The sequence below is a fragment of the Pteropus alecto genome, unplaced genomic scaffold (assembly GCF_000325575.1).
Source record: "Pteropus alecto unplaced genomic scaffold, ASM32557v1 scaffold57, whole genome shotgun sequence".
Lineage (NCBI taxonomy): Eukaryota > Metazoa > Chordata > Mammalia > Chiroptera > Pteropodidae > Pteropus > Pteropus alecto.
This window is the reverse complement of record NW_006442508.1, coordinates 6,629,441-6,641,630: the sequence shown is the minus strand read 5'-3', so window position 1 is coordinate 6,641,630 and position 12,190 is coordinate 6,629,441.

Sequence of the window (12,190 nt, the reverse complement as noted above, 5' to 3'; positions counted from 1 at the left end):
GCTGAACCCAGATGTGATTTAAAATATTCTTCTTAATGTAGATCACTGGAATTGATAAAAGACTTCTATCCCTGTCTATAATAACAGGGGTCCCCATCCCCGAGCTGTGAACTGGTACCGGTCTGTGGCCTGTTAGGAACTGGGCCGCACAGCAGGAGATGAGTGGCAGGCCAGCAAGAGAAGCTTCATCTGTTTTTGCAGCAGCTCCCAGACTAGCATCACTGCCTCAGCTCCACCTCAGATCATCAGGCAACAGATTCTCATAGGAGCGCTGGTCCCTGGTACCAAAAAGGTTGTATGATAACCTGTGTAATAACACAACAGGTTATCATAGCTTTTTGTTAATTTGACATTTCAGATATTATGTGGATCTCAAGCAGTGTACGTCAGTGGTAGAATTTATTCTGCTCTACCAGTAGCATGTCCATTGAACTATATACATTTGTCTTTGCAGTCTTAAGTTTTCCTTCTACTTTCGCCTATGTCTTTGATATCAACTGGCAAGTATTTCTTCACTGTAGAGGAAGTGTCTAGTGTTGAAGTGGGAGGGTTGTAAGTAATAATGTAACATGGTTTCTGCCCGAGATAAATTCTCCTTTTGCTGTCTTTTCTTTTGTATCCTTATTATTCCTTTGCCTTCATCTGCATCTTATTCTTTTCTTTGTGCTTTTTCTTGCCTGTGCCTGTCATAAAAACTTTTAAGACTGTAAAAAACCTTGCTGGCTACTCACATCAGGCAAGTAGGGTAAGAGAGGAATGAGTGAGAGGTACACACCCACTCAGGGCTGGCTCCCAAGGAGAAGCAACCCTAATCTCAGCATCCAGGGTCTGGGTACTTTGAGTCTGATCTGAGCTGGAGACATATCCAAGAGTTCTGACTTGATGACCTCCAACCCAAAGCTCTGTGAGTCTTGCGGATGCTTACTTTGGATGGTGGCAGATTCTTGATTCAAAGAACCAAGAGTTTTTTAGCCACTTCATTTCTCACAACTTTTCCAGGTAAAGGCTCTGACTGGGGGCAGTGAGGGCTCCTGTTTGGACACTTAGAGTGCAATGCAGAGGTTCACAACTGGGTTTTGGCTTTATCAGGAAATATTTTTAAAAGACAGGAAACATGCGGCTTTGGGGAGACTCATGGCAAATATACATGGGGATGCCAAAGCAGGAGCTCACCTTTCAGCAACCCAGGCTGATACCAGACTCGAAATGGCTGTCTGGAAATAGCATCTTAATATATTAAGATGAGGCTGGCTTGGCATAAGGACAAGGGAAGGCTGGCTGAAGTGTGCAGATCTTTAATAACTGTATCTGAGAGGAGATGAGCGAGAGAGTCAATTCTGGGACTCATAGATGTCAGATCACCGAAGGACCAGAAATCCAATGACCTAGTCTTACCAGTATGTCTGAGGAGTGTCCTCCAACTCTATTATAATATAATGTTCTCATAGGAAGAAGATCACTGCAAGATTTTGCATGTATTTTTTTTTAAATCCAATTTTTCCAACCTGAAATATGGTGTGATTAAGCTTCTTACCATGAGGTGGCAACGTTGGTCTACAATTATAACATTTAAAGCCTGAAGCTGTGTATTTTTCCCCATAGAAACTACGGGGTAGTAAAATCAGAGTACTTTGGCAATAATGGATAAGTTTTTTTCTAATTTTAGATATTTTCAGAAGATTTTAGTATAGCAAAATATATACCAGTCTAAAACATAATCAAAATTTAAAATGTTAACTTAATAGATAAAGTAACAAGATAAATTGAAGCATTTCAATATTTCTTAATTTAGGAAGTTTACCAAGGCAATAATGATAACCACATTACAAGAAGCTCTTACAAATGTGTAAGATACATGTTAGAGGTAAACAAAGGAACAAAAAGGAGCAAGTAACTTTTTTTTTTTTTTTAAGTGAGGCAACCCTTGGTTGACCTCACAGATTTCAAGGACCTTGTCAGTTTACGATCCCTTATTATTGTTATTTTTTTACGCCTACAGCATCTGGTCTTCCTAGGTGGTCTCCCATCCAAGTACTAACCAAGCCCGACCTTGCTTAGAGATCAGATGGGATTGGGCTTGCTCAGAATAAGCAACATTTATATTGAGGTTCAGTTCATATTTTTATTTTCTAAAAAAGTTCATTATTTTAAAAAGTTTGAAAACTATTGATCTGTTTTAACAGTGTTGGAAGTATGCCTGGCTAGCACAGTGTCAGTTCAGGTAATATTCCTTATGACATACTTCTTTATGACTGCTGAAACTGTATTATCGGATGTCCTAGTTTATAGACTTAAAAGTATAAAATACCCAACAACAGGCATCTAGATGCAAATGAAATAGTTTGCTATTCACTGGACTAGTTTAACTCCAGGTGAAGGGAGAAAGTGGGAACTTCCAGAAAAGGGGATCTGAGAATACAGAAAATGCAGAAAAACTCCGGAGATCATCTAGTTCACTTTCTCATTTTATAAATACAGAAATGATGATCAGATGACACTAAAACTGGTGAGGATAGAGAGTATTAAGAACTTTGAGTGAGAGTGGGAACTTTACCATGCATTGAATGAAGTACGACATGCTAATATCTGCTAGAACCCAAAGTGAGACTGACCTTAAACCCAGCAATTCCATTTATAGGCACAGTCAGTAAGGAAAACTGCACAAGGAGACATGTTGAAGAATATTTATAATACTAAAAAACTGGAAACGACCTAAATGTTCATCAAAAGGAAGTTAGATACATAAATTCAATATATTCATACTATGGAATGCTTTAAAACATTTGAATAGTTACAGATAACACTTATCTGCTTTGTTTGTGCCAGGTACGTCCCAAATACTTCCCAGATATCAATGCATTTAATCTTTATGACAATTCATAAGGTAGGTTCCATTATGTTTCTTGTTTAACGAATGAGGAAATGGAGGCTCAAAGAGATTAAGTAATCTGCCCAAGATCCATAAGAAGGAAGTTGTATAACCATTATTTGAACCCAGAAAGTGAGGCTCCAGGGTGCCTGCTCTTAACCCTTTCATTTGTGCTGATTCTTGTATTTACACATAAATCATTTATACAAAATTTACAAACATACAACACAATACCAAATAGTGTTTATGGATCTATACCTATGATATAACGGTTTCATAACAGGCATGGGAATGGTAGACAGCAGAAATCAGAATAGTGGTTACTTCTGTGGGGGATGGAGACAATGGAATGGAAAGGAGGGTAAGAAATTCATAGGACTTCAACTGTTTGTGCTGTTTTATATCTTTTAAAATAATCTGAAGCAAATGAATCAAATGCTAAGATTTGACAATGTAGATAAAATATGTATAAATATTCCTCCTATAATTTTTGATATAATTGAACAATTTCAAAAGAAGAAAAGAGAAGTAGAGGAGTTAAGTCTAAATTCACACAATTTACTAGCAAAGCTTGGACTTTTGACCCTGTTCAGTATTTACTTCACTCTGTACACATGCTTTATGAGTTTCTACTTGGCGATAACATGTCTGTTATCTGTATGTTTCCACTTGAAGCTAGTCAGTGGCATACTGAGTAAATTCGAGACCATACTTTCTAGAATTACATTTCATGCATGGCTCTTGGTTTCCTGAAGAATTAAAGGTGAAAGAATGCATTTTTCACCAATGCATTCCTTTGGGATTCTGAAAATAGCAATTTATCACAAAATTACTCACCAGCCTGACAATGGGCCCTTAAAAAGAGTTGATATTGGATTTCTTGTCAGGTTGCCAGCTTCTCTTCTTTTCAGTTAGGTTCATTTTTATTTTATCTGGGCTGAATGTCAGCCAGCTGGACTTGGTCCAAGAAGCTACTTGAGTTAGTTCTTCATAGAGCAGTCATCCTGTTTCCTGGGTTTGTCACAAAGATCAGTGATGCTGAGAAGCACAAGTTTTCTGGTGGCACCAAAGTCCGTGGTGTTCCATGATATTCCCCAGTGGCCTCACTGCTTACACTCAACAGAAAGAGTGACAGATGAGTTACCCAGGGCATTTGAGGTATGGACATTTGCCTACCATTATTATGGGGGCTCTAGAGTAGAAATGTAATTTTTTCCCACTCATTTTTTAATGTAATATAAGTCATTCTCCCTGGTTTCTTAGTTTGCAAAAAAAAAATAAAAAAATACTGATACTAATGGATATACATTACAGGTATTTCCATTACTTCGTTCAGATGTAATTTTAAAATGCCAAAGAGCACAAAATATATAAAATTATCAAAGAAATATATCACAACAAATTAACATAAAATTTGCTTTGATTGTATTCCTTTTACTTTTATGTCTAACATAATTGGGCATTTGAAATTCATTGATTGGAGATAAGAGTCTTAAGTGACAGAAAAATGAGTGTTGTTTTTTACTGAACTGAAATAATGGATTTTTTTCTTTTTAGAAATTCTTTTATTTAGATATTGGTACTACTAAATCCCATAATAAAGACCTATCATTTTAACACCACCTACTTAGTCTATCTTTTATCTTGAAAGGGGGTCTGCTCTCCTGGCCTCCACACCAAAGCAGGAAACATTACTTCTTTGCAGCTCAAAGACAATGGTCAAAATGAATAGCAAAAAATATATAAAAACAAATAACCTATATTAACCATATTTCAAGTACTTATCTGCAATCAAATATTGTATCCCATGAATATTTGCAATGTGGATTGAGTCCAGTTAAGGTTGTTCCCTTCAAATTATATAATCCTCTCTAACAGGAAGACATACTTATAAAGCCTATCTGAGCTGTAAATAGACTTGTGGACAAAAGGAAATCAGTAAATATCATTTAGTTAAACTTTCAAAAAGTTGTCATAACAAAGATGATGGTGATTTTTCAAATTGTATATGAGATTTGGAACAAATATCATACAATAAATGTGAAGATAAATAGATTCTCTAGGTGTTTACTCTTATGGGACTGGCCACACTGCACTGTCTAAACATGGTCTTAAAACCAGTGAGCTTCAGTATGGAGAAGTAGCACTGGAGTACTTGGAGTAATATAATTCAATTTATAATTTTATTTACCTATTTAATTTATTATTTTTTTACATAACATTATATTAGTTTCAGGTATATAATGTAATGTTTTGATAGTTGTATATATTGCAAAATGACCACCATGATAAATCCAGTTAACATCCATCACCATACATATTTACAAATTTTTTTTGTTGTGATGAGAACTTTCAAGATCTCCTAGCTACTTTTAAATATACAATACCGTATTATTAACTATAGTCACCATGCTGTACACTACATCCCTACAACATTCATTTTATAACTAGAAATTTGTATTTTTTGACCCACTTCAGTTATTTTACCCATTCCCCCTTCCTCCACCTTGGGCAACTCCCAGTCTGTTTTCTATGTCTATGAGCTTGGAATTTTTGTTTGTTTTAGATTCCACATATAAGTGAGGTCATATGCTAGTTATCTTTTTCTGTCTGACTTATTTAACTTAGCATATACCTTTGATGCCCATCCATGTCACAAATGGCAAGACTTTATTCTTTCTTAAGACTTAATAATATTCCATTGTATATAAAATATGTATTACATAATATACATAATTTTATGATATATATAATTTTACATAGTATATATATAGCTCACGTTTTCTTTATTCTTTCATCCATTGATGGACATTTAGGTTGTTTCCATATCTTGGCTATTGTAAATAATGCTGCAATGAACATGGGGGTGCATAACTATTTTCAAATTAGTGTTTTCATTTTATTTGGATAAATACCTGGAAAGGAATTGCTAGATCACATGGTAGTTCTATTTGTAATTTTCTGAGAAATCTTCCTACTGTTTTCCATAATGGCCACACCAGTTTATATTCCCGCTAATAGTGCACAAGAGGTTCCATTTTTTCCACATCCTTGCCAGCACTTGCTATTTCTTTTCTTTGTGATAATAGTCATTCTAAAGGAGTGAGGTGATATCTCTTCGTAGTTTTGATTTGCACTTCCCTAATGATTAGTGAGATTGAACATCTTTTCATATGCCTGTTGGCAATTTGTATGTCTTCTTTGGAAAAATGTCTATTCAGATCCTCTGCCCATTTTATAATTGGATTGTTTTAAAATTATAATTCCAAAATGATTGGCTCTAAGTAATCAAATGCAGTACAGACCTAGATAAATTGCGTAGCTTATAATGTTCTCAGTGAGAAATTTTAAAAGATCATAAAAAGGCCAGGCTTGATTAGGAAGTCTTAAGAAGAAACATTTTCTCGCTTTATAGAAAGTCATGGGACATCTGAAGTTAGAAAATTGTATGCATTTTGTTTAGTGAACTCTGAATATATTTTATTAGAGGTGGGTGGAGTGTAGAAAATGATTAAAATGGTGACATGTGAATAAATGGTGGTGGGGGAAGGGAGCACTAGTCCAGAAAAGCAAAGGCTGAGAGAAATATGCTTAAAAAGCAAACAACAACAGCAACAACAAAGAAAACTAGATGATTACTAGGAGAGTGCAATGACTCATTGTCGACTAATTCACCACATTGTCTGATATTCCATCTATAAAATTGCCTCTGAAGCTGAAAACTCCCAGACCTCTTTGATGACTTAAAGAAAAGAAACATCCATCTCCTGGGGGGAAGAGACCTTAAGGCTAATCTAGCCCTAAAGCCAAAAATAAGATAAACAGAGTGATCTAGTAGCCCCTGAATTTGCTTTACTGATTGCACTTTGCTGAGTGTTTGCTGCAGTTTTAGGATACACAACAGATAATGGTACAAAAACTCCAGGAACAATGTTCTCACAGAAGATCAAAAAATTCTTAGAAGTGAATATTTAGCAGAGTTTTGAAGAGGACAAAAAAATATTTCTGAGTAGAGAGAGGACAGGTGCAATGACGAGAGTAGCTGTTTCTAGGGCAGTCTGTTCAAATTTCCTTAATTATGATCCATAATAAATGACCCATATAAAATGCATTTTGTATTGTGACCTAGAAAACACACAGCTGTAACAAATCTTTCAGAAAAAAATACTCACTTATAACATGTAATGCACTGGGAAATTTTGCTTTTATCTATTCTATTTTTTTTTAATGTCTGTTGCAAATTACTAAATTGATTTCATGATTAATTAATGGGTCACTACTGGCAATTTGGAAAAACAAAAACAAAACACAACTCTTTCAGAGACTGGTAATTAGAATTGCCTAGAAGACGAAAGAATTCACTTTAGCCTAGGCAGAGATGAGGAAAATCATGTGATGGGGGAGAGAAGGGGAAAATACGCAATAGTAGAGGTTCTAGAAGTCTCTTCATGCAAAACATCAAGACAATAACTCCTCACAGTGCTGTCACTAGGAATGAAACATAGCTTGGTTAGAGTAGTTGCTTGTTATTTCTTGAGACCACAATGTACCAATGAATTATCCTGCTCCCAGCGCTCTCTGTCTCTCTGTCCGTCTCTCTCTCTCTCTCTCTCTCTCTCTCTCTCTCTCTCTCTCATATCTGAATGTCAACCCCGCTTGAAGAGATTTCTCTTCTACTTTTTAGAGGATTTTCTTTTAACACATTCAGAGAAATAGTGAGTCTTTTAATAGATTACAGAGGAATGACAAGCATCTTTTGCAAGGTGCATTGAGTTTATTCAGAATTGGAATTTCTGCTAGACTTTAACTCTGGGCTGGGAAGAGGAAAAAAAATCTGTTGGTTTCTTGGGTGCTCCAGGGAAGTACCCCAAGGCTGTAGCAGTTTCTTAGAAGAAACAGACAAGTAGAGCACTAGGAAGGCTGGATTCCATATGGAATTCCCAGTCTCCAAAAGACTCTTATGCCCCAAACCATACACTGGCACTATATTAGACCTTAGGTCTCAGGGATGAAGGCAAGCCTGAAGAATGTCTGAGATAAGTCTGTTACAATGGACAAATGTTACAAGTTCCTGTCTAAGAAACTACACCTTTCACTTGTGCACAGGTCTCTAGACTTCCCCTTGTACTCAAGAACTTTGTCTTACAATTAACTCCCCCTTTCCCTGGCCCCCTGCCGCTGTGCATATTCCACCCCCACCATGGAATTTTCCCCATCAGTGTGCAATGGCTCAGATCTTGAACACCTACCTGACACTTAACCCTGTATCTGCTTCCTGCTAATGCCTCATTTCTCTGCTCTCCTTTGCTGTAAATTTTTTTTTGTGGAATTTGTCCTTGCAGGGTTCTTCTCTTACTGTTCTTTCTTGAATCTGGTGCATTTAGGTTTTTCTAGTATTGCTTTATTGAAACCTCTTGTCAAGGTCACCAATGATCTCTACATTGCTAAATCTAATGGTTAGTTCTCAGTGTGAGACTTACGAGAGCTCTTGGTAGCATTTGGTAGAGATGATTGCTCTCTCTTTCTTGAGAAACTTTCTTCACTCGCCTTTTGGGACACTTGGCTTTCAGTCACTTTTCCGAATGAACTTTCATCTCCCTTGGTTTCCTTCCTTATCAAGTCTTTAAGTGAGCTTATCAAGTCTTTTATTCACTCCTTAAGTGAGCTCATATATCTCATGACACTATAACATCTATATTCTGAAGACTCCAACTTTATATCTTCCTCCGAACTCTGGACTTGCATAACCAACACAGTAGATGATATTTCCTTAGGTGAATGCAATATAATAAGAAATGTATATTTTGGTCTTTGTCCTTAGCTCCTGATCTGAGCTCCTAAACCCCTTCTAATTTCCTAAGTGATAATAGCTATAGGAGCATCTTTTATCATATTTGATTTTTGTCCTGACTCTTGAAACAGCTTCAGAGTGATAAAAGTGAAAAGAGCATCTTTTGTTTTCATAACAAGCCCCTTTCAAATACATCTGAATTTATGTTAATCAAGTAACTTCTGGGAAGCCTCTAAGGATGGGGCCACTGGTTGCCAGGAGAATCAACCATGTGATGAGAATTGGAACTTTAAACCCTAATCCACTGACCTTGGGCGGGGGTATGGAGGCTAGAGGTTGAGTTAATCACTAATGTTCAATAATTTAATCAATCAGATGTATGTAATGGAGCCTCCATAAAAATAAAACAAAAACAAAACCCTAACCCAAAGGGTTCAGAGAGCTTCTGGGTTGTAAACAAATGGGAGTTCTGGGTGGTGCTCCCAGAGAAAGCACGGAAGCTCTGTGCCGCTACGCACATATCTTACTCTATGCAGCTCTTCCAGTTAGATGTTCCTGAATTGTATCCTTTATAATAAGTTGGTAATAGTAACTAAACTGTGTCCCTGGGTTTTGTGAGCCATTCTAGCAAATATCAGATATGAGGGGGTTCATAAGAAACCCTGATTTTATAGTTGGTTGGTCAGAAATACAAGCAACAACTTGGGACTTAGGACCTGCAACTGGCATCTGATGTGGGGGGTATGTGTGTGTGTGTGTGTGTGTGTGTGTGCGCGCGCGCGTGCGCGTGGGGTGTGTGTGTGTGTGTGTGTGTGTGTGTGTGTGTGTGCGTGCATGTGTATGTGTTGGAGGGCATTCTTGTGGAAATGAGCCCTTAACCTCTGGGGTCTGTACTCTCTGGGAAGTCAGTGTCATAAGTGAGTTAAATGTAAGACACCCAGGTAGTGTCTGCTGAGAACTGGAGAATTGTTTGGTGTGGAAACCCCATGAATTTGGTGTTAGAAGTTTTGTGTGTAGAGAAAAACAGGAGAATTTATTTTAAGTGAGTACTTGAAGTGTCCTAAGTAGAACTCATAATTTTCTTCTCAAACCTGCCCCTTCCCCAGTATTCTCTATCTTAGACATTCCTATTGACTTAGTTCCTTAGGGTAAAAACATGGAGTCATCTTTTTTTTGACTCTTAATCTCATACCCCTAAACTAATATGTCAGCGAATGTTGTCAGCTCAATCTTGAGTCTGACTTTAACTCACCACTTCAACTTCTCATCTAAACCACCATCTTTCACCTGGATTACCATAGCAGCCGTTAACTGGTCTCTAATTTTAATAACTTGCTCCCTTTTCTTCAGTAGTCCATTTCCACAGAACAGCCGCTGTGATCTTTAGAAACAAAATCAAATCTTGGCATTTTCTTGCCTCATCTTACTTAAAATCGAATCCCAAATTCTCATTTACATTAAATGGCCCTGTTCACCTCTGATTAGGTTTCCTACTGCTCTTCTGTCTGCTCATGCTCTTTCAGTTATATTGGCCTCCTTGCTGTTCCTCAAACAAACCAAGTACGTGCCCTTTTTTGGGTCCTTGTAGTTTCCATTTCCTCTTCCTAGTAAATTCTTTCCCCAGTATCCAATGGACGTTGTACCTTCATTCAAGTCTCTGCTCAAATGTCACTCTGATAGAGTACCCTTCCTGACTACTTGCTCTAAATTGAAACCCTCTTCACCTTACCTCCCTACACAGATCACTACTTGACATTAAACTTTTTTTTGCTTATTTGTTATCTATCTCCTCCGCTAAAATGCAAGTTCCATGAGGATAAGTACTTTGTTTCATTTATTGCTTCATTTCCAGTGACTAGAAAGTGACAGGGATGTAAAAAGGGGCTTTTAAAATTTTTGTCGAATAAATAAATGCATGAATTTTCCGACCAGTCTTGAGAAGATAAAATTCAAAGTTCAAATTAAGTTGATTGTAAGATTATGATTACTGAAACATGATTATTTACACATCTGAGTTTGTAAACTGAGAGTCATACATACTGACTACAATTTTAATCACATAAGGCCCTTCTCAGCTTAGATTTTCCTATTATTTTTACATTAGTTTTCCTGAAAATTCTTCCTTTTATGATGTCACCCCCCTTCTGAACCTCATAGTGGCTACTTACTGTCAACATTGAGACCAAATTTTCTATTTCTGATTTCAAGTTCCTCTTCAAACCTATTTATACCTTTGCCTTTCCTCCGTTGGGATTCATCTTTCCACCTTTGGGATTCAAGGGGATATTTTCCTTTCTGGTTCAAATATGTGTCATGTTTATTTTCACATCTAAACCTTGGCTTATGCTGGTTTCAAACTATCACTCAGTATGCTTCCTTCCATCCCATTCAAATCTTACTCTACCCTTTATAATTTCCTCAGTTCTCAGCATTTTCATGAGCTTCTCCATCCTTATTCTGGTACTTACAGCAAACCCTTCCCATACTCGGTGCCTGTCAGTATTGGATATTGGCTAGACTCAATTACTGATAGATAGATGGATTACTTAGCTGAATATTTTTAAAAGTTTACATTAAATATAAGTAGATGTTAGGTTGATTTCACCTGTGTTATTAAGGTTTTCCTAGAAAAAGTAAAACAGCACAGTTTAAAGAAAAATATTTTATTTCCTTGAAATTCACATTATATAATACTGTTTATATCATTCAATTCTGCGTATTACTTTAAAAAAGACAAAAAAAGAAAAAAAAAGGAAAGGAAAAAGGAATCAGTCCCCTAAAGTTATATGCATTTTAACCTGGCTGGGAAAATTAACATAATTATTTAATTTTTCTAATTCTCTTCTGCCCCACATTTAACAGAACATCTTTCTTATTTTGGCTGGTATATACTGCACTTTATGTCATATATTTCATTCTCAACACTTTCTCTTTGTGTGTGTGTGTGTGTGTGTGTGTGTGTGTGTGTGTGTGTGTGTGTAAGTTGCAGTCAGTTTGGTTGGGTCATATTCAGTATTTCAAGTAAAACTGATATAAAATGTATGCAGTGCCTGTATCAGTCTGGGTTGAATCAGGAATAGAAACCACACAGTGAGTTGTTTAGTATAAAGAATTATTAAGCCCCGACAAAAGAATGATTATAAGGAAACCGCATATAGTATTCTAAGGACAATGGAGAGTACCCAAGGAAGGACAAACTTGGAAGGATCCCCCTCTTCAAGGCTAGGGTTCAGATCTTATTAAAGAAGGTGTAGTTTCAGCCCACTGGATAGCAGACAAGCTTACTGGTTTGTTCCGGCCACAGCTGCTGTGCAGTCCATCTGGAGTGCAGGTGATCAGGAACCTGTGGGGTGGGCATGCAGAGAAAGTGGGAGCCAAGGCACAGTTGTACTGTGCCTGGGTCTGAAGTGAAAGTGGTGGCAGGCGAAGGGCATGTTGACTGCAAAGTGAGTGGCAACTCAGGTTGTTGGTGTTTGCAGGAAGCCTTGGGGCCAAATTCCACCTTGAGAGGGCTGCTGGAAGGTGATCGC